The 24,465-nt window shown below is 42.9% G+C and overlaps 1 protein-coding gene across 2 annotated transcripts in view; it reads right to left on the reverse strand.

Moving 5' to 3' along the window:
- The window catches only part of LOC147747929 (flavin-containing monooxygenase 5-like), a 289,847-nt gene that overhangs the window by 216,522 nt on the left and 48,860 nt on the right, over positions 1–24,465 (reverse strand). Inside the window, exons 1-2 of one of the 2 annotated variants that reach the window (XM_086956922.1) lie at positions 23,258–23,292; positions 22,943–23,096 (exon numbers count right to left, since the gene is read on the reverse strand). The exons of the other annotated variant lie outside the window; for it this stretch is intronic. The gene's annotated coding sequence lies outside the window, so the exon portion shown is untranslated. Of the gene's footprint in view, positions 1–22,942; positions 23,097–23,257; positions 23,293–24,465 lie in introns of those variants that run through there. 2 annotated transcript variants of the gene reach the window in all.

Here is a 24,465-nt window from a genome sequence, read left to right on the forward strand (position 1 = left end):
TGAAGTATAATCAGCCGCTCTACGCGAAGTTCCGCAAGTGGGCGGCGTATTCATTTAATTAATCTAAGGACCAAGTTAACACAGACTTGTGCAGTATGCGTAATAGGAGCTTTATGGGCAAAAGGTTTGATGTTATGACATCACCCATGTTAGTAATATTATTGGGGCACCAAGGGTACAAGCGATAAACAATCAATTTGTGCCAACTACAGCCAAGTCACCTCCGTTTGCCCTGGCACCCTTTCACCATTACAATGCCATGTCACTGAAGAAATTTCTGCTCACGCTAGCCTAGGAAATTGGGGAAAGACTAAGAAAACACAACAGAAATCATTATGGGACCCCTGGGTTGACTGCAGGTCACACTGCCTGATTGTGAATGTCTATGTGGCCTTCCTCCACACATCTCACAGCCCGGACACCCAGCCCACAATCCCACACATCCAGGGCTCGAGTGGGGGTACTACGCGGGTGGACGGCATCCCCCCACTTATTTTCCAGGGGGGATGCCGTTCCCCCCTGCTTATCAAAACTCTGTCCACCATGCGCTGGTCTGCTCCTTCAAAATGTGATAAAGCGCGCACAGCACGCACTGATCAAACCACGTATTTCCAGGTGAAGCCTTGGACTGCTTGCTGATCACCACGCCCCTGCACCTAGGGTTAGGTTAACTATGCCTATTGCAGCTCTTGCAACCTGCCCCACCCTTTCTTAACCTTGCCGGGGAGTCAGACCTATCAGTAGAACAGAGACATCTGCGACCAATCAGTGGTCATAGCATACGTCACTGGATGGGTGTTTTTGCACCTCAGCAGTACCGCCCTTGTGCTCCATGCCCTTTATTTTTCAGGCTTTTCTTGCTCTGGCTCCTTTCCTTTTTGGATGTGACTGGATCCGGATATCGACCGGGTTCACCCTCCCTTCCTGGCCTCCCCTGTTGCCTGACCCGCTGGAGACTTCACTCCCTGCATCTACGACCTACACCGTCACCTAAGAAACCATTTTCGGCTTGGCGACGTTGGCGTCAGTTTCACTTTTAAGGTAAGTGTAAGTTTAATGGCTGCACAAACAATGTTTGACACAGAAACCACGTTACAAGACCTTTACAAATGAGTAATGGAAATTGTATTTTGACTACGATGCCGATGTATCAACTGTACTAGTAGAATGTAATACATGGGTTTCATGTGTGGGTTTGAAGCATGACCACTGGAGTAGAATAGTATTTTGGGAGAATATAGCGTGGTATACTCTTCACTGTTTCTCATCGGATGCACACTGGCATAGCATAGTTGTATGACATTTTGTCTCAGAGGCAATATTAGCTTTAACCCTTTCGATGCTGATGACGAGCTCAGCTCGTCATGATGCACAGTTGAGCTGTGCTGATGACGAGCTGAGCTCGTCATGAAAATATGGAAATGGGCATCATTCAGCACTGGAGGGGAAAACGCCTAGCAGCCAAGGTGTTAATATTCGGTAAGCTTTTGATTGAGACACTGTTATAGTACACCAGGTACTCGCTGAATGGTCACCATGGTAAAGCCTAGTGGACGTGTGTCATCGACGCTGTGGGCTTCACCCGTGTGTGTCTATGGTGAGGTGACAAGTGATATTCGAGGTAGAAAGAAATATTGTTTGCCTTTCTGTCTAGTAGATCTGCATCTTGATTTAATTACACCCATCCCTGCACCCTTTGCTTTTATGCCAGTTTTCCATATGGCTTTATATGACAAGATTCCCAGTAAAAAGGCTATACCTTTAACAGACCACAGGCTCCTCCTGAAGGTGACCAGGCAGCATTCATTACATAGGCGCTTACTCTTCCCATCCGCCCGAAAACCTTGTCCTTTTTTTTTCCTTCTTCGCTACATCTCACGAGATTTATCATAATTAGTTTAACTAAATATTTATGGGCTGGGATTGAGAGGAAGAGGGAGACTCCCCAAGGGGTGAATGTTATTGTAATTAGCCGATGTTGACGCTACTGTATACCGCCTGAGTTTTCTTCAAACACTACAATTGGATGTCTTTTTCGTTTTAGTGTGACCTAGCTTTAACTTTGTTACGATGATCTTATGATTTAAAGCAGCTCCCTAACGTCTTAAATCGTTTTTTAGGTTTTGTTGTGGCATCAGTCTCAACCTTATGAAGATACATTTTTGACACATATCTATATCAAAGTTTTTCGAGGATTCCGCATTAGAGACAAAGGGAATAGAATTTTGATAATTAATATGTATTTGAAAGGATCGTGTTGTCCTTCTGTCTGACATAGATTTTAGAAGCAACAACTCCTTCTAGGGTAGAAAAGATGTACATTTAGAGTGACGTAGGTTTAAAGGCATAGGTGTACTTCTGGTTAGTGGAAGTTAGGTAAATGAGTTGACTTTCACACTAGTTGTCTGTGGATGAAGAGACTCTAAAATGCAATTTTCGTCTTCACTCTCATCTCATTCTTTCCTGCTGTGATGCCGTCGAACCTCCAGAAATGACCAGAGCCTGGCTAACTATAAGAGAACAGCTTTTTATATCGAGATCATCCTAAACCTGCCTACCATGCTCAACAAGCCTGACATAGCCAATAGGTCTCGCCTTGGGGACCTTGTAAGTGTTTAGACATGCAACGGTTGATGTTGTTGCACCAAGGATATTGTGCTGCATAACTAAATACTTAGAAGGACCCAAAAGCGAGACCTATTGGCTATGCCAATGCCTGTTGTTAATTTCCCTTGACTGTTGCTTTTTTTGGCAGTGACTCTAAGGTAGCTGTGGCTAACAGATCCTTAGTGCCTTATCTCCACCTCTTTTTCGGACTCTGTGTAATCCTATGGAATAGGTCTATTGTATCACTTTGAGACAGGTTCTTTATTGCTTCTCATTGCTGAATAGGGTGCATTGACTGATATCTATCACTTTGCACGTTGTAGCTTGGTTTTCACTGAGTGGAAAGTGTCACTCTAAGTGTCACACATACACACTGAAATCATGGAAATGTCACACATAAGTAGGGCTCCTGTTTTATGGTATTTATTTTTTTTAACATTTCCGTCTGTACTTACCCATATTTATCTTTTGGGCACTTTATCTGTATTTATCCATAATTATTTTGTGCTTTGCACATAAATAAGGTTGCCAAACTGTACATTTCCATATTTATTTCACTGATTGACGCGCACTCATACTTTGCTGTCTGTCGAGTTTTAGCTATTTAAGCTGGCAATTATTACATAACAATCAATCCACTGTAATACTAGCATTATACCAAAAATGTATGTTGACATATGCCCTTGTTTAAAGAAATGTCATCCTGTTTTTTAATTTCCATGCTGTCCAGCTGCTGGCCTATAATTCATGAAAGACAGGATTGGGAGTCACTTAAAAGTAGGGCAATTTTCTGTATTTATCCAGTTTTAAAAATAAATGCAGGCAGAAAAAATATTGTTTTCTGTCAGTATTTATCAGTGAAAAATCCTTAAACTGAACACGGGGAGCCTTACACATAAGCATCCTGAAAACTTGGCAGCTATTTGTATTATTTCGAGTTATGCACTATTATCCCATCACTTTGCGATATGGCAGGCCAGCCTAACTTAAGTAGACCATACCTACCTTGAATGAGAATCCTTTCAACCTATTTTGTGCAGCTGAACTTTACAAACCTGTAACATAGCTTGAGTGACTGTATCTTATGCTTTGCTCTTGACCAATTCTCCTCCACACATCATGCATGACCTTTCCAATTGACTTTCCTCGTAGTTCCCTAGTAGAATTGTTGCTAGGGCAAGGAAGCATGGAAGTTTCTAAGTTTAGGGTTAAAGATGATCTCTTTTGAAAGGTCGCAATGCAGTCAATAAAGGCAACCTGCTGTGCCATCAACATCCAAAAGCCCTTTCACCTCTTCAAATATTAAAATTGGGTGCTCAAGATTGATTGAAATCTATGGAATACCTCAGAACCGTTTCTAAGGAATGAATGGCCATGGCAGCAGGAAGCCACCATTCCTTCAACTATGAAAATGCTTAGAGTTGCCTAATGTGGAATATTTTATTTGCACTACAGCTTACAGTATCTTGGGAGCCATCCTATTCAACAGATCTCCCTGCCTTACATTTGTCCTGCTCACACCTGCAATGGTCCATCCTGCAACACAGCAGGGCCGCGTTGGGTCTCATGCTCACCCAGGACACAACACAGATCACCAGGAAGTCGCACAGCCAGCTGCTGCCAGACCAGACACTTTACCTTTAACCCCTAGCACAGAGCCTGCAACATTAGTAGCCAAAAGAGGTAAAAAGTGCTGGTACTCTTTGCCAGAAACCGTTTGGTTAATTTATGACCACAAATCATTTTAATTTAATGTTCATACAGATTCCAGAACTTTTCACCACAGAAATGTTTTTGGGACAATTTTTATGGGAAACAAAATGAGCAATAGCACACCGGTAAAATTGAAGATCATCATTTGCTAATTGAAGGAATGTTTCTTTTTTAAAAAGGCATTGTGTGACTTTCTCTTTTTTTTAAAATTGTAATACCACCATAAACTGGGATGGGTGGCTCATTGGACCACAAACATTTTCCTAAGTGCCAAAAGTAATCCGAAAAATATTTTTGCAAAGCAATTTTGCAATTTTTTCTCCTCACCAACCATCAGTGAATATGAGAGTGACCAATGCAAAAAATATAGCTGACCCAATGCTTTCTGCTTTCTACAGAAATAAGCAAACGCAAATCCAGCTTCATGGATTTCTTTGCAAATGCGAACAAGAGATCTCGGTTCCATTCGGGAAGTAGCCTAGTACAGCCCAGTGCATGCTTGAAAGATGTACCTGCACAACATATGGAGAGTATGATGCCAAGCCAAGGATCGATTCAACCTTCTCCGCTGGAAGACTCTTCAACAAAGATCCTGGATGCGGGCGCCAGTTTTGAAAGGGATACCAGCTTGCCAAAGTGTTGGGACCACAATCAGTGGGCTCAATTTAAAGAAAAGTATCCATGGCTAACCAGTGAAAATGGGCACCTTGACTGCAACATATGCAGTGAGGTTAAGCTACTTGGAGCATCACAGGGTGTGGCTATGGCTAGAGAATGGGTCACTGGGAGCATTGCTTAGTCTGGCCCAACAAATGCAAGCCAGTTAGGCTCACTGCGGAAAAAAATACATAAGCATAATATTTCGGAAGCACATTGTAACGCATGTGATATCCGAGCTGCATCCAAGAAGGAGGTACTGCGGTTAACAATCCTGGAGCAGCAGAGGCATTGTCATGCTTCAACGGTAAAGGTGTGTCACACGCTTTACTTTTGTGCAAAAAATGATCGACCCTTTTCAGACTTTACAGGTCTAGTAGCCTTGCAGGTTGCTAATGAGTCAGATGTGGGCTCGATTCTACACAGCGATTTTACTGCAGCACAGATAACTGATTGCATTGCTAAGGAAATGCGGAGTAAGCTTTGCATCGGCATTGTTGAACAGGCTCCAAAAATATCTGTTTATATTGATGAGTCAAGAACCCATTCTTCCATGACTGTTTTAATGATTTATGTGCGTGCTGCAATCAATGGAAAAGAGCCCCTCACCTTTTTCCTTGACTTGCTTGAGTTGCCTAGGGGCGATGCAGAGTGCATTGAGTCCTCACTGTTGAAATGTCTTGAAAAACATGTTTTTTGCAACAAGTTCCTTGCAGACAATTGGATAGGGGTGTGCAGTGATGGTGCTAGTGTAATGCTTGGGAGAAACTCTGGTGTTTTGGAGAGACTATGCTGTAAATACCCTCGCCTTGTAAAATGGCACTGTCTATGCCACCGGCTTGAGCTCAGTGTAGTGGACACGGTTGATACAGTGCCTGGCCTTAAGAACCATGCATCATTTTTCAAAAAAACTGTATGCCATGTACCACCAGTCTCCCAAAAATCAGCGAGAGCTCTCTGCATGTGCGAAAGATTTAGAAATTGCAATACTGAAAATTGGGCGAGTATTTTCAATCCGGTGGATTGCTTCTAGCAAAATCGCAATACAAGCAATGTGGGAGTCATACCAAGCCCTTCACCAGCATTTTGTTCAGTCCAGCTGGAGTACTTCTCATGATGCCAAAAACCAGGTTACTTTCAGCGGGCTCAATAAAATCCTGACATCTTCAGATTTTTTGCTGAATCTCGCCGGTGTTGCGGATGCGGTTCATGAATTTGGAACACTGTCAGAAGCACTTCAAAGGGATGAAGTAACTCTGCGACGAACAAGCTATTGAGAGTGGCTTATTTAGAGGAGGGCTTAAATTTTGAACTATAGCGGAGATGCACACCGTAATCAAATTTATATAAATTTTTGGGAAATTCGTTGTGCGTTTTAAGACTTTTTATCAGCGTGCTGCAGAGGTAGTACGGTTATCTTTCCCCTACCTCCAAACTGGACCTTCCTATCTCGAATCCGTGAGGATTCGACCTCTACGCACAGTAACTCACGATTAATTCAACCCAAATAAACACATTTAAACATATATTGATTTTTAGGAAAACAAATTCCTTTGTTTTAATTCGACACCATGAATGCTGTCATTTTATCGAACTTTTCATCAGAAGTCCATTAACATACATCAAAATATTTATAAATGATGACAAAATAAATGAAAAACAACTTTCACATTGTATAAACGTAGAAAAAATGTTTCAACAACTTCATCTGTATGTCTACTTTGGCTCAATGCATTTCGGACCAAAGCCGGCCCTTCATCAGAAGCATATTTATCTATAAACAACAATGTTATACACAGTCATAAGTAACTTCTCTCAGCAAGAAGACAAAAATTATACGTCAGTTATTCATTGATGCATCCTAAAATAACCTTTGAAAGGCTATATTACCACCACCACACCCGTGTGTGCGTCGTGAAAAGCGAAATAAAAACGTGCTTACTTGTTCAAACTCCAAACAAGTCACAAACTCCTGCAAAATATATAGTATGCAACGGCCAATCTAATGCCACTAATGCCGATACATAAGTTAAACCCAATGATCTTGCAACCGTTCTTACCAAAATATCACGGGTTGTTCAAAACAAGGATGCTGTACTAGTTCGAAGAGGACTCCTCAAGTTTCAAAAGCTGTTAAAAAACGAAAAGCGTAAGTGCGCTGTTCTCAAAAAATCTCAAACCACCATTCTAAAACTGTTGAATTCAAAAGTCCTCACCAGAGAAAGCTTAAATCAACGAGTTCTATTCTTCATTGAAATCCACAGCTAAACGCCAGTTCAAACGTGTGTTGATACTGGTTTGTATATATAGATACAAACAACAAACTCTAAACTGAGCGCCATCTTGGAAAGGCGCTTCTCTCAAATGATAGGCAAAACTAATCTGAGAAAACCAATTCTGCGCATAGAAACACGGAAAATCTTACTAATACAACTCAAGAGTCACAATACCTTCCAATAAACTGCGATTCACAAGATCTCTCGACAATGTTCGGTTCATGAATCTTCCCAGTGGGCACCATAAACACGCGCATCAAAATAAACAAAGAACTCAATCTTGAACGCCATATTGAAAGGACACTCATTACAAAAACGATCAACTAAACTTTATTAACACTCTACAACTATCCTACTCTAAGAAATGAACTGTGTTTGTGAAAAAACAAATCAAATAGTGCTAAAACAGAAAAGTGAATGGAAAAATCCAGATGCTTAAGTATCTTAGAGAAAACGTTGTGCTAGTCCTATAAATACATGAATGCAAGCCATTATGAATTGTTTTAAGCTCTGCACATTTCAACAGTGTACTGAACAAACAGATTACATATGAATGCAATTTACAGAAAGCATGCAAAATATATGCGTTCATTTAACCCCCTAGGATCTTGGGTCCCAAGCTTCTTAATCCAGAAAGTCTCTCTCTGCAGGAGGGATCGGGTCCGATCCGTACCTTCAGAGATCAAGACTTGTTCAAGTACCGAAAATTGCATTTGTGCTATGCTGTGTCTCGCCTCATTCCAATGCATTGCTAGACTACTTTTAACAGTTCTGTTTCTGATAGTGCTTTTATGTTCTGAGATCCCTACTTTTAGTTTTCTCTCAGTTTTACCTACATATAATTTCCCGCAGAGACATTTAATGTAGTAAATAAGATTAGCTGAATTGCAGTCTGAATTATGATACAGCTTGATTTCTTTTCCTGTGTGAGGATGATGTAAACTAGCTCCTACAATTACATTATTACAATGTACGCAATTGGTACATTTCCTCATTCCTTTCAACGATGTCTGCTGTTTTTGCTTGGATGAGAACTTCAAAATTTCTTTCAGATTTTTTGACCTAGTGAAGGCAAATAACTGTTTCATGCGAAAGATCCCTTTGAAATCTGGTTCGTTCTCCAAGAGCGCCCAATGACGACTAATGATATTTTTAATCTTCTGAGTGCTTGTACTAAACTTGGAGACAAACATGTGTCTCTCTGTTTTACTTTTGGGTTTTTGTTTGAGCAGATTATTTCGATCCAAGGCCTGGATCCGGCTCTTAGTTTGTTCAAGTATTTCTTGGGGATACCCCCTCTCTCTAAATTTCCGTTCCTGAATGGACAATTGTACTTCTAAATCCAGTGGATCAGAACAAATCCTTTTTAGTCTCATATATTGTGAGAAAGGTAGATTCTTCTTCAAACTAGGTGGATGAAAAATTTGGAACTGCAGTGCATTATTCACATCAGTTTCCTTCCTAAAGACTGATGTCGTGATTTGTGACTCTTTAAGTTGAATATGAACATCCAAAAATGATATCTGAGAATCACTTATGGTATATGTAAATTGAATGTTTTCATCATGGTTATTTAGATGCAGTAGTTTATCCTCCAATATTTTCTTACTTTCTGTCCATAAGATAAAAATGTCATCTATGAATCTACAAAAGAGACTCACATTGTTAATCCATTCTTGGTCATTGAAGATATGGTCTGACTCAAACTTAGCCATAAACGTATTGGCGTACGCTGGCGCCCCAGCGAAGCCCATAGATGTCCCCTTCTGCTGAAGGAAAAATTGTCCGTCCCATGTGAAATAACTATGATAAAGACAAAAATGCAGGATCTCCAAAATAAAAAGTTTTTCAGCCTTGATTCCAGATTGTTGCAACAGTGCCCATTCTACTGCTTCAATGCCAGCTTGGTGAGGTATAGACATGTATAACGACTTAACGTCTACTGTGCAAAGCAACATATCTGTGGTGTGGGGTGATTTATTTGATTTTATTCAAAAAGTCTGTGGTGTCTTTTACATATGATGGCCATTTCTGGACGAATAATTGAAGAAAGGTAGATATACTGACCCAATGGTTCGAAGATGGTTCCACATCCTGTGACTATCGGCCGCATTGGTGGATTCTGTAAGTGCTTATGAATCTTGGGTAGCATGTACAACTTTGGTTGTCTAGGGAAATCAATGTTGAGAAATTGACGAGTTGACATAGAAATGTATCCTTTACCATTTGCGTCCTCCAAAATCTGATGTAGAGTACTTTTCAGTTCTGTAATAGGATCTTTGTCTAGTTAGAAGTATGTAGATTCATCTGCAACATGTTCAGTGACTTTGCTCTTGTAGAAGGATGCATCCATAACTACAGTAGCTCCCCCTTTATCAGCTTTTTGAATCATCAATTGGTCATTATTTTGAAGTGATTTGAGAATTTGCCTGTCTTGAAATGATAAGTTTTTTTTGGTCGATTTTGGAGATTATTTAGAGGAGTGCCAATAAGGTGGGAGGACTCACGTGGGCAGGTAAAAATAAACCTTCCCCAGTTTTATCAAAATCTGGCAGATAACTAGCGCTCCAGGTTGTATGCACAGTCTGTAAGCAATAGGTCAGCCACATCATCTAGGACAGATGAATTTTTAGCTTTTACATCAGAGATAGATGTTATCAGCCCACAGAAGTGGCCAAACGACATTGAGAGCCCATGGTATAAAGGTGAGGAGAAACTACAAAACCTGTGTAGGAAATTCGCTCTTAATTATAAAGGCATATCTGAAGGCTTCAGACACTATGTTGATAATGGTGGTAATGAGATTCCAGAGCAACTGCAACCTGCTTTGAGGGCTGTAAATACACTTCCTGTGACTTCAAGTGACTGCGAAGGGGGTTTCAGCACAATGAACTTGATTATGTCACCCATACGAAACTGCCTTGGTATTAGACGTCTTCCCTCATTAATGTTCATAAACTTCATGGGCCCTACTCTGCCTCTTTGGAATCCAATCCTGTATGTCAACAGGCCAGCACAATAAAAGGTATGCAGACGCATGGGCGTTTTTTAATTGATTGTTTTCAATGCTATAAGCGGTCTCACAAATTTTCCATGGTCAAACATCCTGTGGCAGTATAACATGTCCCATAATGTCTGCAATAACAGATGTACAGAGTATCTGGTTGAAACTGTGCACCTTGCAATTTTTTTCCCATGTTCACAGTGTGTACATGAATAAAATACCTTGTCAGTATATTTAAATGTGGTGTTCTAGGTAGTGTAATAAAGTTTATAGTTTTGATAATCACTATTGTAGTTTCTAGCATGTGGTTTTCTTTGGGGTTTTTTTCAACACACAAACTCTGCTTTTGTTCATGGTGCCATGTTTTAGTATGCCTCACTTACAGCACTTGATGGCTTGACTAATGTAGTTTTATGCCAAACTTCATCCATATTTGGGCAGTTAATTCCCCCCACACAGGGACCTTAAGTCACAGGCTTAAGTACTGAGCAGCTTCCTGCCGTGATGTCCCTTCCTGTTGTGATGTCACTTCCTGCCGTGGCACTGAGTAATCTCAGCCATGCGGCGGAGTCGGAATTTTTTGACGAACTCCACAGATAAAGCAGAGTGCAGGGTTGTCAAAACTCCGCAGACTCCATGGGCAGAGCGGAATTTGCCACCCACGGTTACACAAAAGCTCTGCCGGGGCGCTCTCACAAAGGGTTTGACACTGGTCTTTTGTGACTCCAGGCAAGCTGGTGCCAGGACAGGAAGGAAGGGAATGCCGGACACCTCAGGGGGGTAGAAACCTCTAAAAGCTTCTCCTACTTCAAAGTGGGCACCAGGTATAAATATTGGACCCTTAGACCCAACTCTTCAGTGCACATCTGGATCTTTGGGAACCTCAGAAGAAGGACTTCTATCCTGCTCTGCAAGAAGGACAGCCACTCTGCTGCCCTGCTGACTGCTGAGTGAGTGAAGGACTGGACCTGCTTCTTGAACTCAGGGCCACCACAGTGACTGCAAGGGCTAGTTGGCTGGCCGGACTAGAGCTTTAGGGACAGAAGGCTCCAACCACCCTGAACCCAGCACCTGAACTCTGCCTGCTGTGAGTCATACCCTCCCAAGTGGTGCCACCCCAGTTTTTGACCTTTGGAAGTGTTTCTGAAGGTGCTCTGGCAGCCCTTCTGTAGTCCCAGCAGAACTGATGCTTTGGAACCACAGCGCAACACATCGTCGACCAGGCACTCCTATTTTGAACTACTGTGCAATGCATTGCCTCACCAGACTCCAAATTGGGACTGCTCAGGGGTGGTTCCTTCATGAGAACATTTGGGCGTCACCCCTCCTGAACTTTTTGCACCCTATGGACCTAATTAAATGTGCAAATTTGCAGTGCATTTACAAATAAAAGTGCACTACAACTTAATCTCAGACAACGGCAGTCAGCTGTCTCAGCTGCAGACTGGTACCTTTTCATTCCGTGCTGCGGCCACCAGCAGGCTTAGGGGGTGGGGTAAACAACCAACTGCCAAATTGCACATGTTGGGTTGGGCCGATGCCTTTCTCCAGCCAGCCCAACATGTGCAGTCTTGTGCAGTCTTGCCCGTAGAATTTGGTATCACGGGGGATTGAAGCAGCAGACCTCTGGCCTCCTAAAGAGCATTGAGTTGCCTTGCCCAGGCCAATCCTGGCTCTGTCCTAGCAGCGCCAGTATTGGCTGCTTTAGAGTATAGTGAGTTGCCAGGTAGACAGCGCAGGGGTTGTTGGACTGAACATGTCCACAGCATTGGAGCATATTCACCAATCACTGCATGACTTTATTGTGTAGTCATACAGTGAATGGCCATTCTGCCCTAGCTGCGTCAGCCTCTCTCTCTCCCTTCCCTCTTTAGCACAAAAGGGACTGTGGAGAGAGACTCGAGAGGATAAAAGACCTACTGATCCTCAGAGCCTGATTGTGAGGCCCGCCTCATGCGCAACTTGGCATTTGGAATTGGCAAATGTGTGAATGCCCTGCCCTCTCTCTGACAACGAGACTCCGGGCCTCCCTGCTCCCTGAATGTGTGATGATCAATCATAGTGGCACAGAGAGGAGTGTGGTGTGAGTACCAAACAGCTACTACTACCAAATAAAATAGGTGTTGGCAGTTACCGCCTTCAAGGCCTGTACTTTTCCATTCCATAACCACAATCATGTCCTAGTTTAACTAGGCCATGATCATGGTTATGGAACAGCTAGTTGTACAGTACATTTCCTTTCCGTAATCATCTCAGATGTGTGTCTAGACTCTATACACTGCCACTGCCGGGGGAAAAGAGTAAGGAGGATATGTACAAGGAAGTGGCGGAGTGCTGCGTTAGCTTCCTTGGCTTAAAGCTGCGCTCTGCCCACCCGTGTAGCTAGGGGGGGCGAGGGGGGCGGACCGCCCCAGGCGGCACTGTTTTGGGGGCAGCGCGCGCGGCACTGGTGGCCGGTTGCGGCGGCATTTATAATTTATTTGGGGACACTCAGTGAGTGTCCCCAAATAAATTATAAATGCAGCCGTAACGGACCCCCAGTGCTGCGCGTGCGCCCACGTTTGAAGTGAAAGCAAACTGCTTACAATTGCTGTACACAAAAAGGTAGGCGGGTCAGTCACTCACTGACTACAGCTACGCCTGACATCACCGGGCCAAGGTGCGCAAGACCGTCGCAGCCAGAGCCAAATGCAAATGTGAGGTGCGTGCGTGACCTCTGCAGAACAACGACGTACTCCAGAAATGTTCAGATTCTGGTGAGCCTGTTATCTTTTCTTTTACCAATCCGATGTAATACCTCTTTGAAATAGCCAGGGCTAACACTGACTCGTGACAGCGCCGCCCGACGTGCATTGGCCAAGCTGCTGCAGTGGTGGTGCGGCCTCAGAAGGCTTTGTTCAATATGCAGTTCAGTTCTGATGCAGCTGAAGTACTAGAACTTTTGTGCGTCGTTGGCCCACTATATCTTCTTGAGCAGTTCATCTTGGCGTGAATTCGAGCCAAAGACATTTATTGTTTTTAAAGAAGGCTTTCTTTGTTATATCAGAAAGCTCTTTAAAATAGCGCCAAACCTGCTTTCTGTAGATGTTCCCCGGGTACCGCCAGGTCCCACGTGGAAACACTTGGTTGGGGGAGGAGACGTGTCCGGTGGGCCCAAGCTGTGGCAGGATGTTCAATTTACTGCACGCCAGTCGGACAGAGATCCCTTTCTTACTTGTGGTTGAGCCACACCTGGAGCTGAGGTCGGGGTGGAGGGTGCTGATTATTTAAAAATGAAATAATAGCTTTAAAAGCACCTGCTGCAGAGTTTGACTTTCTTTTTGCAAAAATTAGTGTGATTTCCGATTTTTGTCTGTTTCCATGGACTTCATTGCATAATTTTGGTTGCAAGAAAGAATCACTTTAAATGTCACACATTTATTCACTGAATGTCTCATACATCCACTGAATCTATAAAAAATTTCACACTTAAGCAATTTGAAACATTAGCAGATGTGCTTAAATGGGTGTAATTTCTAATATTTATATGTTTCCCTTGTCTTCATTGCTTGATTTGCTTGCTATAAAGTGTCACTCATATTTGTGGAAATGCCACTCATAATCACACTAGAATTATGAAAATGTCACACATAGCATTCTGAAACCTTGGCAGCTATGGTGGTAAGGGGGGAGTATTCTTGGACTAGGTCCAAGCAAGCCGGCTGCTGGATGAGGTCGAGGATCGGTAGCATAAGGACGACTAGTGGGCTCTTCATCCTCTGTGAGAGTACAGCAGAGAGAGAAGAGGGACAGATGGCATATCAAGCAGTCAAAGCCTTCCCAACCGCGGCAGAAGACTGGCGAGAAGGTGGGGGCGGGGTGCGCCACTCCCACCTTTTTGACTCCGCCATTTCCTAGTTCAGATTTGACTAACTCTTCCTTCCATTATGCCCAGCCTGCTGTTAGCTGTACATCCGGTGCCAGCTGCGGCCCTCCACGTGCACAAACCATGAGCTGAACATTGCAGCCAGTGCCCTGCAACTGCAGAAACGTAGACCAGGCCGCCAGTTGTACAGTGGAGTGTCGGAGAACATTCCATAACGTATAGAACCCTGCGAATGCTAGTAATTTCTAACGCAGACGACAAAGTACTCTACAGTTTTTTTTTACAAAAAAATGTGAGAAATGATTTCAAGTAATAATCATACATATTTACAAAGAAATGTTCAGGATGACGTCAGAGCATTTTCAGAGACGTAATAACCAAGAGAAATAACCAAGGATTGGTAACACCCAGTGGTGCTCGAATAATTTTCAGAGTGGTGTTGCTGCCATCAATGCTTCATCACTGAAATCACAATGTTGCAGATATAGCATTAAAGCAGATAAAACTAATATAGCGCACAAGTGATGTGTGGAAATCGGGTGTCAATCAATCAAACAAACAGGATTTGCATAGCGCTACTTATCACCTGTGAGGGTCTCTAGGCACTGTGGGGTGGGGGCCGTGCTGCTGATGAGGGACGTTAATTGAATAACCATGTTTTTAGGCCCTTCCTGAAATCCTGCAGGGTGGCAGTCTGTGTGCTCTTCTTTGTACTGCTGGTCACCGGTGTATTAAACTGTGTAGCCTTGGACCGTGTCATGTATGTGCATGTAACTTGCATGATCGAGGTAACTATTAGCGGCGATACTATGTGTCTCTCGGTCCTTTTTCCTCAGCACCCCTCCTCCCCCTCACCACTCTCCCCAGGGGCAGCAATCTGAGGGATAGCCCCAGGTGCCACAAGCTCTGGCTACGCCCCTGGCTCTGCCACTACTGAAAAGGAAGGCTGCAACATATTTACAAGAATGTGGTGCAGCCTTGCATTTCCTCCTGCGATGGTGCTAAGTTTAGCAATGTAGCACCAACGCATATGGTGCAAGGGTGTCTGCATGCAGTGAAGGATTGTTTATGTGTAGGAAGGTGTCCCTTTCTGCACATACACAATCCTAAAATGCCATTCTGTCACTTTCATGTGTGCTGCTTCACGCATCACAAATCCCTCGTCAACAGCATCCTTGATGACAGATCAGGACTCTGCATCACTAGCTGCACAGCTTTTTCGGAACCAGCCGGTGCATGATGCATCGTGATGCAGGACTTCTCATTGCAAGCCCTTCCTCCACAGCATCCTAGCCGCAGCGCGGCACCTCAAATCTCAGCTTCGCAGCTCCTAGGAAATGCTGCTGCATGACGCATATTCGACGTGGAACTCCACAATGCTTTGCAACCAGGGTTTAAGGTACTCTTGTTCAGTGGGCCTAACTGGGTCCCTGTAACAGTCCTTCACTCCATCGTGGCCGGCCTGAACTTATGACTTTGACCGAGTCCGGTGCAACCAGTTAACCCAGCCATCTACAGCATTGTTCTTTTGCTCATCATGCCACCTCAGTTTGAACCCAGCCATATGCAAATCAGTCCTGTCCCAGCTCCACATGGAATTGGGTTGCTTGTGTTCCGGGTCAGGGTGGACCTGGCTTGGCAGTTCGAGCTGTTAATAAAGTTAACAATTAATAGAAGATTTGATGGCTATAGGTTTGGTGGTTGCAATTGGATTAAAACACCTATGGTGATTGTGGGGAAATCCAAAAAAGAGAGGGTCTTAAAGATTTCCTGTATGAGGTTCTTTATCTTGGTCCAAAAAGATTTGAAACGTTTATACTTTGGAGCATGTGTTCCAAATCTCTCTTGGCTTCAGTACATTTCCAACATAGATTTAATTGAAGAAGGCCAAGTTTATGCAGTTTGTCTGGTGTCCAATCCATCCTTTAGTTTGACTAAAAGCAAGTGTGGACTAATGAAGGTGTGATTTTCTCCAAGAATGGTAATTGCCAGTTTGTTTACCAAGCAGCTTCAGTGATTATGTTGTTGTTTTACTTGTGTATCACATTTTTTTCAGTTGTTGTGTAAGATAATTATTTCCAGGTTCTAAACAATTAAATATTCTGTGTACTGTGTGTCCTGGTTTCTTAAGTTTGTGTATCAAATTAGGAAGGTCAGGGGAGTAATTTCCCTTCAGTTTCTTCGGGTTACATAAAATTTAAGAAATTCTTATAAGGTATTCTTGTGAACTTAGTCTTTAATAAGATTGATCCCCTGGGTGACCTACCTATCTCAGTATATAGTATTATTCTGAATCTTGAATTGTTTATTGGGCCAAATTGCACAAAGGTGGATTTCAGCATCTGGATGGTCATTTTCTTATCACGTTTCATTTATAGTACTTATTGATTGTGAACGACCCAGTTTATCGTTAGTAGCATGGTTAATTGTTAGCGTAGCACACAGCGGTATTGGGTATAGTAGCTGGAATACAATATGCAGCCATAGTGTTGTATTTAGGCCTGGGAGTAGTTCGCAGAGTTTTGCTATGCGGAACTCTGCAAAGTTACAAAAAAACTCTGCGAAGTTCCACGAGTGACGGAGTGCAGTGCGAACTGCAGTTTGTGCTGGTATTCCTGCTGCTCGGGTAGAAATTCTACTCAAACAGCAGCTCGCAAATTTACCATTCGCGCTTGCGAACTTACCATTCGGGATCGCGAGTGGGAAAAAACCTCCGCTGTACATATATTTAGAAATATATGAAGCATTTCTGCTTTATCCTTGTGATGAATCACTGGTGCTGCCTAGTGCGGATGCATGCAGCCTTGTACCATGGAACAAGGGTGTCTGCATTAGTGGCATGATTGTTTTCATGCAGGAAGGGACACCTTCCTGCACAAAAACAATCCAAAGAGGAAGTAACAAGAAGAAATAAGGATATTTCTCCTCATTATGCCACACTAGGGAAGGTACAGCATATTGAGGTTTACTAGCTTAAGTAAATCTTGGAATGCACCAAAATCCATGTGTGGATGCACAGGAACACCCATGCTCAACTCACTCAATACCTCCCAGCTTGAAATGTAATGTAGCACAGTGCAAGCATTGAATTTGTTTACAAAGACCTGCAAGGCTGCGCAAAGCACCTGTTGGATCGCTTTGAATATATTTCAAAAGCCTTTGTGTTGTCCTGGCGTTGCCTTGATAAATCTGTGTCCAAATACTTAAATACTTGAGAGCATGTTGTTGCCACTTCAATCCTCAGGATTCCATTATTGTGGAGATTTTGGCATAGCCTTGTCTGCTTCCACCGTAAAAATTATAACACTGTACGCAAATGTCACAACTGAGTATTTACCGAATGGGAATGAGATCCCTTTGATATTACCTTTAGATCTTCAAGTGGATAGCAATGGTTCAATGACCAATAGGAAGAAAAGTGGTGACAAAGGGCACCCTTGTCCTGTGCCTTCTGCCAGTTTAAATGAGGAAGAGAGATGTACCTAAGTTCTTCCCTATGCTTCCGGGCTAGAGTACAGAGCCACAATCATGAAGATGAAGTTGTTGCCTAATTTGGATTTTCTGAGTCTGCCTTTTAGAGGGTCCAAGAAATGTTGTCCAAGGCCATCTCTGAGTCTAATGCCAAAGCACAGTGGGGGAGTTCAGAAGTTGTGCCTTTCCAATGACATGACAAAATGTTGACACTGCCAATTATCCTTTTAAGAAACCTGTTTGGGGTGGATGAATAAGTTTGTGTATAACATTCTCGAAAATGAATGTAAGGTGGGTTTTGAATTTGTGATTTCAAGATGTTTTTTCCATTCTTTGGGATTACCCCTTTAGTTTATTATGTTACAGTGTCCGATATCGACCCCGTTTCCACAGGTAAATTAAAATCGTCCCTAGAACTATTCCTTTTGTGTTGGGAAGGTTCATGATAGATTTATCTAGCTACAGACAGAATTTCACTGGGTTGTCAGTGGGAGCATGGACATTTATTAATTATTAATAATTTCCTTTTTGTTTTTGGGGCTTTTGTAAAAAGCCATATTCCTTGGTTATCATTTGTTGGTTATCATTTGTTGGGACGTTATAGAGATAAGGGTTATAACGTCATTTTCCTTTTTGTGAGCTAAGGGAGTCTGCAATGCATGCAGCATTAAACTTGATGTTGTCTCTTGGTTCAAGCTGGTTTCGTGCAAAAGGACATGGTTGCATTTTAGTCTATTGCAATATTCAGCTAGCTTTTTTCTTTTAATATGGTGGTTTATGCCTTTTCCATTTAGTGATAACAGTTTGAGGGCATGATCCTTCTTCTTGGGATTTATAATGCATAGTGGTTGGATACACTAAAATACCAGTGATGAAGTTTAGTGCAGAACAAGTGGATGGCGTGAGAACGTGCAACAGGATGAGGTTGATTTTTGGGGCGACTATAAAGCTTTTCTTGTATACACATTCGCTCCAACATGCTGTCTATGATATGATATGATTGCTTTAGGTGTAATGAGTACTCTAACATGAGGAGGAGGCATGACCAGTGGTCTTCTGTCTAGGTTAGTGGAATAGGGAAGAGATGGGAAGATCAAAGATGAAATGGAAGAACAGAAAAATAAAGAACATGCATCCCAACATAACCCCACCCCAAACCCCCATACTGAGGTGAAGAACTGTTCACCTTCCCACCGACATTACTCAAAATGTGTTGAGCCAGAAAATGTCTCGGGAAATGCCTCATCTGGCCGACAATGGTATGTGAAAGTAATATAAGTCAAAGCATTACCATACAATTATTTTTGTGGGAGTATAAACAATTGGGACCTTAAAACTTTCCTGCATAATCTTAAACAATCTAATAACAGAAGAGTCCTATCATATGCATCATAACATGACATATGATAACATAACATATATTAAGATTCACATAACAAAAAATATCTTGAGATTCAAAGCATCCTTTTCATATTGTAAGCATGGAGGGCCAATCTTACTGTGAAGTTTTGGCCACTGAAAGACCTTGTGGGCTTTTAGAAATATGCATGCCTGAATAATTGCTAGCTTATTGCTGAATTATTGAAGATTTTAAAGGAAGTTATCAGTAGATTTGCTATCCTATTTCCAAGTTACCTTGAAATGTGTGTGATTCCGCAGGGCAACCGCAGTCTGTGCAGGTAACAGCGGTGGGTCCGGGTGGAGGGGATTCCGACGGACGATGACCAAGGAAAATTAATTGTTCCCTAAGAATTGTCCCTCAAAATCTCTCACAACCGGCCCCACTGCCCCACCGATGTTACCTGCATAGACCGCGGCTGCTGCAGGGTACTCCCTTTGGGGATTATTCTGCTATACCTTTAGATGAGTAAGGTCTCCCATCACAGTCATTTGAGGCTGATGTTGGGACAGGCGCAATTTATCGAGGAGGCATATAGAAACCCAGATGTCCTATTCTGCATCAATTAGCCACAGATCTTTCGTAGCTATAAGACTATTTATACACACATTTTGGCAGTATCATTTGAAGGGCCGATGCCTTGTTCAACTAGGGGACTTATGTTCAGTATCCATTGCTGTATGGATTGAACAGGCGATGTAGGTCTGTGGGTCAGTAGGCTCAGTATAGATCAGGGCGTCCTCGCATTTATGCGACATTTTGAACTATGCATGGTCCATGAATGAGAATGGTATAAGCAAATCCTCCAGCAACTATCTGAAGTCTAGGACTCCTTTTCTGTGGGGTTCTGTTTCCTTGAGTAGTCTTGTGCTATGCTAATCTTACATCCATTCCATTGTATATGAAGGACTTTTTTTCATGTGCAAAAGCATGGCTTCCCTGTGGTGATAGTACAGTCTTGGCTGTCTTGCTGTGCTCATTGAGGGGTTAAACCCAGGTGGTATCCTATGTGCTCTTTCAATTTCAAACTAGTGGTTGAATGCAATTCACAACGTGTTTGGAATCCATGCTTCTAGGAATTATGTGCAAGAGTTAGCTTCTGGGAGACAAAATGGGCTTCAGTCTTCCAGATCCATACCTTCTTAGGTTAAAGCTGTGACTTTGGATCCTAAGGCTGTGGCCTGCTTATTAGAGTTCAAATTATTGTCTTCTAATTTACTTATTCTGGATTCAGCTTCTGTAGACTTTTCGGACAGATCTTTAAAATCCTTTCGCAGTGCCTGTATTTTATTTTGCATAATAATTGTGTTTGTCTAAATTCCTTGCTTTAGATCCTGGAGGTCAACTACATACTTTTAGAATTAATTTTATATTGGCACTGGAATCCATTTTAGGCTTGACTGGACAGTCCAGTATAGGTGGCTCTGCCTTTGATCTTTGGTCCTGTTTTGAGCTCCCTGGCCTTTTTCGGTTCCTCGCCCTCCTTTTCTCTCGATTCTGCCATTCAGCGAGTTATTCTTTACTATCAGAGTTATTCATTATTTGTGGCTTGAGATAGTTAAGCAGTTCGGGTTAGATATAGATGAGTTAAACGTGCACTGAAGACGATAACCAAAGGTTTTGTGATGTGGAAGTTCATATATTTATTTGCTTGAGTATAGCTGCAAGAATCGCCTAGTTTGGTTAGCTCTCAAATCGCAGTTATCTGAAATGAAGTTCCTTCTTAGAAGGAGTAGAGCTGTTGTTGTTATTGCACTGTGATGCAGTATATTACATTTTAGGGTGGTAGGAAGTTACACAGGGAGCAGAATTGGACATCTGTAGCCTTTACTGTGGTCCAAGGGAGGATCGTATTCCCTTAATTGTCAGAAAGGGAATTGCAAATGGTGCTGCAGGCATATAACATATTGCTTAAAATGGATAGTAAACCAGGAAGTCGCAGATAGCAGACAGCGGTGGCAAGGAGATGTTTCTAGGCTCATTGTTGAGAGAAGGCACTTTGCCAGTTAATGAATCCCATATCTTTGAAGACCTTGATACACTCACACTGATGTGTGCAAAGTAGGGATGCTATGTACCTGAGCCGGAAAATACATTTCTAAAGGTTGCTGTGCACAATGGGAGGTACAGAGCCACTTGTAGAAGCAGGACTCTGTTGAAGACCCCAGCGATGAGGGTGGGCTTTCAGCGACATCGCTGGTTGGCAGTGAGTTGAAATCAGGTTTGTCATGTGCTCGGGCAATTGTCTGTATCACGGTTCCCTTACCTATTCATGTGGTGTTTATGTGGTACAATTTTAGTGTGCCTGACAGACCATCCGGCGGAGCAGAGAGCGGCTAAATTGTCTGGGCCTCAAAGAGAGTTTGGTGGTCTGTGATCCCCAGATTAAGTTGCTCTCGACTTCCAGCTACTGGGGATTTTGACAGGTAAGTCAGCGGGTACTCCCATGTCAGATTTGGTAAGCATCTCGTAAGAATCTGTCTCTATTCTTGGCCGTATGTGGTGGTAATGCTCCATTTTACACAGTGCAGGCACAGAGTGGCAGACTTCAGCATCCGTCTTGTTTGAGTAATAGCCATGCACCGCAAGGATTGATTCCTAATGCATCGTCAACTCATTCTGCAAAGGAATGAGTGAGTGCCAACCACTTGGCAATATTAATACCAGTTAATTACTCTGCCAGGAACATGCACTATCCTAAATCAAAATAAAATAGTAAAATAGCAATCCACGTTGATCAGTAGATGGCTGAGCTCCATCCAGGCAGGAAGCTATCAGGCTTACTGAACTTGCCAAAAAGGCAGTTGCTTAAAATAACTTTGCAACAAAAGTTGTTCTAGCGGGCAAATAATACAAGTAATTCTTCCATCTCCAGATACATAGAATGTGTAGCTGATGGCCAATGTCCTGCAAAGAGGTCACTCCAGCGGAAACCGACATCATGCCTCTTATTAGCGCATGTTATTATAACAAAAATCATGCTTTCATTTCTGTTCTGAGGCCCCAGCACAGTCTCAAATCCACTAAACTATCAATGTTGTTAATACATTCTCTAAATTCTCCAGGGTCAATGTGCATTATAATGCGAAACCTTTGTTACAAATTTCTCCAAAATTACTTTGAAAAGAATGAATGTATTCCATATTATGGTTGTTCCTAAATGTGTATACTAACTATAGCAATTAGCCTGGCTTAGGGTTGCGAAAGGTACACCCTCGAACCCGGCACAAGAGAGACTCCAGGCACACAACACGGCTACCAGTTTGCCATTTTAACACTGGAACAAGTAGTGCACAAAGTAGTGTTTTCATTGTGTAGGGTTTTTGTAGAGACAAATGCCTCAATGGCAGAGTTATGCTGCTTTTGACAGATCCAGGCTTAGCTTGGCAGCAGAATAAGGTTTCTCAAGCATGTTGGTGGCAAACTACACTGGATGTAAGATGCAGGACGCAGTGGCGCCATGCCTACACTAGAGGAGCACTGAAACCATCCCAGAGAAAAACCAAACCAACCATAGGTTGAATTAAATTCTACATCAATCTTACAATGAACTGTGAGAAATGGATCATAGAGGAGTTTGCTTTAAGCGGAAGAGGTATGACTCTGGTTAGACATAAATGATATGTTCAGGCTTCAATTATGAGCCATCTCTCAGGGACGCTCAACAACCTGTTGTTCTGGGCAACACACGTAATCTATCCGTGTCTAGCAAAATGAATGTGTCCATCTGTGATGCAACTGATGTTTGCCTATAGCGCTCTGATACCTGCGGGTCGAGTTCGCGCAATATAAGGGTGCCCAAATAGAGACGGGGGTACACTTACAGGCCCGTTGCGCCATTGGTACTCCCCTTTTTCCCAGGGGTTTGTAAATAATCCACCAAAGAATTCCCTGAATCGACGGTAAACTGATACATTCAGAGGTTTATTCAGGGCAGCCAGAATACTTACTGCGTTTGAAGAGAAGTCCTGCGTTTGAAGAGAAGTCCTACGCACTGAGAGACGCCCGCCTTCTTCCACAAGACGTTGCGTTTTCGCTGTTCCTTGTGCGAGAAGGAGTTAATGATTCACTCGGTGGGTCCAAATGTCGCAGACCTCGCTCGGACTGCAAAAAAAATGCTTTTGTAATATTTGTGCTTGTTGTACGACAGGGAAAGGAGCACACGGGGTTTATGTGAGCCCCATGCCACATAAGGGGATTTGTCTAGGGCCAAATATGGATCAGGGAAATAAAGAGAGGCAACAACAGATAACTCGGCCACATACCTCTGTGCGTTTAAAAGAAGTGTTGAATTGTGAGTGGCTGCAAGCTAAATAGACGCCTTATTGCTTCCAGGTGTCAAACACCGGAACAAAGGTGGTTCAGAGAAAAATGAGTGGCGGCGCTACCTGCATATCTGTTGTGGAACGATTAACGAGGTTTGACAATGGCCTTCATTTTTACATAAATACAATTTAATAGCAATGTCATGATTCCAGACCTATATCACACCTCCAATGATAATTATTGAAAAATGTGTAGCGACTCAACCCTCAGGGGCTTATTTACAAGCCACTTGTGCCACCAGTGCGCCACTTTTCCCCATATTAAAAGTGACGTACCGCTGACACCAGGGGCTCGTAAATAAGCCCCTCAGTGTTTACAGAAAAGGCAAATACTTTTTCGAACCTATTGACAGATTTCCGCAAGGGCTAAGGTACTGTAATGGCTTCCATACATTTGTTGATGAGGTTAACTGCATGTTGAGATCCTTGGTGCTTGCATGGGATTCACAAGCACAGTTCTAAGCTCATTCACAGGGGCATAGCTTTGGGGTCGGTGTGTGGGGTGTGACACCCCCAAATAATTGCATTCTTTACTTGTTGAGTTGGGTCTGGGGCCCCAAGTTGGATCTGCGCTGTTTGGGTCGGTTGTACCAAGAATAAACCTAAAACAGTGACCTTTGATGTAAAATAGGAGTGAGACATACACACATACATGCATCTGGTGGCTGAATTTCAAAAAGTGAAACCGGATACCCTGGAATCACTTCCCTTCCCTGCTTGTCCTAATTATGTCATCCTACGCAAACATTGTATTTCACGGAGCTTCCTTTTTAGGTCTTGCTTAGGCACCGCATGTGCTGCATGTGCTGTCTCGAAGAGACATGTTGTATCTAGATATGGGTTTCAAAAAATGGCCATCTTTTTCATTGGTTCCTGTTACTGTTCTTTAAAAATGCTGGCTTTTCATTGGTGAATCCTCTTAGGAGTCCATCCTTTTGTTCCTCCCTGGAGACTACCTCTGCTACATGAATCTTTTCACTATGGGCCATATGTTTTCCTACAGTGCACTACTTTGTAACCATGGGCAGAGAACTCCGCTCTGCCCGCGGAGTGTGCGGAGATTTGCCTACTCCGCGAAGTAGGCAAATCTCTGCACACTCCGCAGCGAAGCAGAGTTGGCCTGCCGGCGGTCTCCACCCCCCTATTAA

This window comes from Lissotriton vulgaris, chromosome 1_1 (assembly GCF_964263255.1).
Source record: "Lissotriton vulgaris chromosome 1_1, aLisVul1.2, whole genome shotgun sequence".
In the NCBI taxonomy this organism is placed as follows: Eukaryota; Metazoa; Chordata; class Amphibia; order Caudata; family Salamandridae; genus Lissotriton; species Lissotriton vulgaris.